This window comes from Aplysia californica, unplaced genomic scaffold (genome assembly GCF_000002075.1).
Source record: "Aplysia californica isolate F4 #8 unplaced genomic scaffold, AplCal3.0 scaffold00194, whole genome shotgun sequence".
Taxonomy (NCBI): Eukaryota; Metazoa; Mollusca; class Gastropoda; order Aplysiida; family Aplysiidae; genus Aplysia; species Aplysia californica.
This window is the reverse complement of record NW_004797464.1, coordinates 162,378-162,721: the sequence shown is the minus strand read 5'-3', so window position 1 is coordinate 162,721 and position 344 is coordinate 162,378.

Below are 344 nucleotides of genomic sequence, written 5' to 3'. Positions count from 1 at the left end.
CCCCCCCTGACCACCCCTCTCGACAGGCCTGCTTAGAATAAGGCAGGCTGCTTCAACCACCGTCAGGGCCGACATGGGCTGAGTGGGATAGATCTAGGCCTTACCACATCTCAGTGGACAAGCGGGGGTAGGCCTAGATCTTGATTTAAAAAGAAAAAAAAACAACTACATAAACGAAAACAAGAACACCATGAAGAAGAAGAAGAGCAACAACAACAACAACAAAAAGCAGTAAGAACAAAAACGCAAATTTAAAAAGCTGAAGTTTAGTAAAGTTTTGTTTTGTTGATCATCTCACTCATCAGCTAAGAACTTTTTAAACTTCCTATACCAGCACGAAAAAC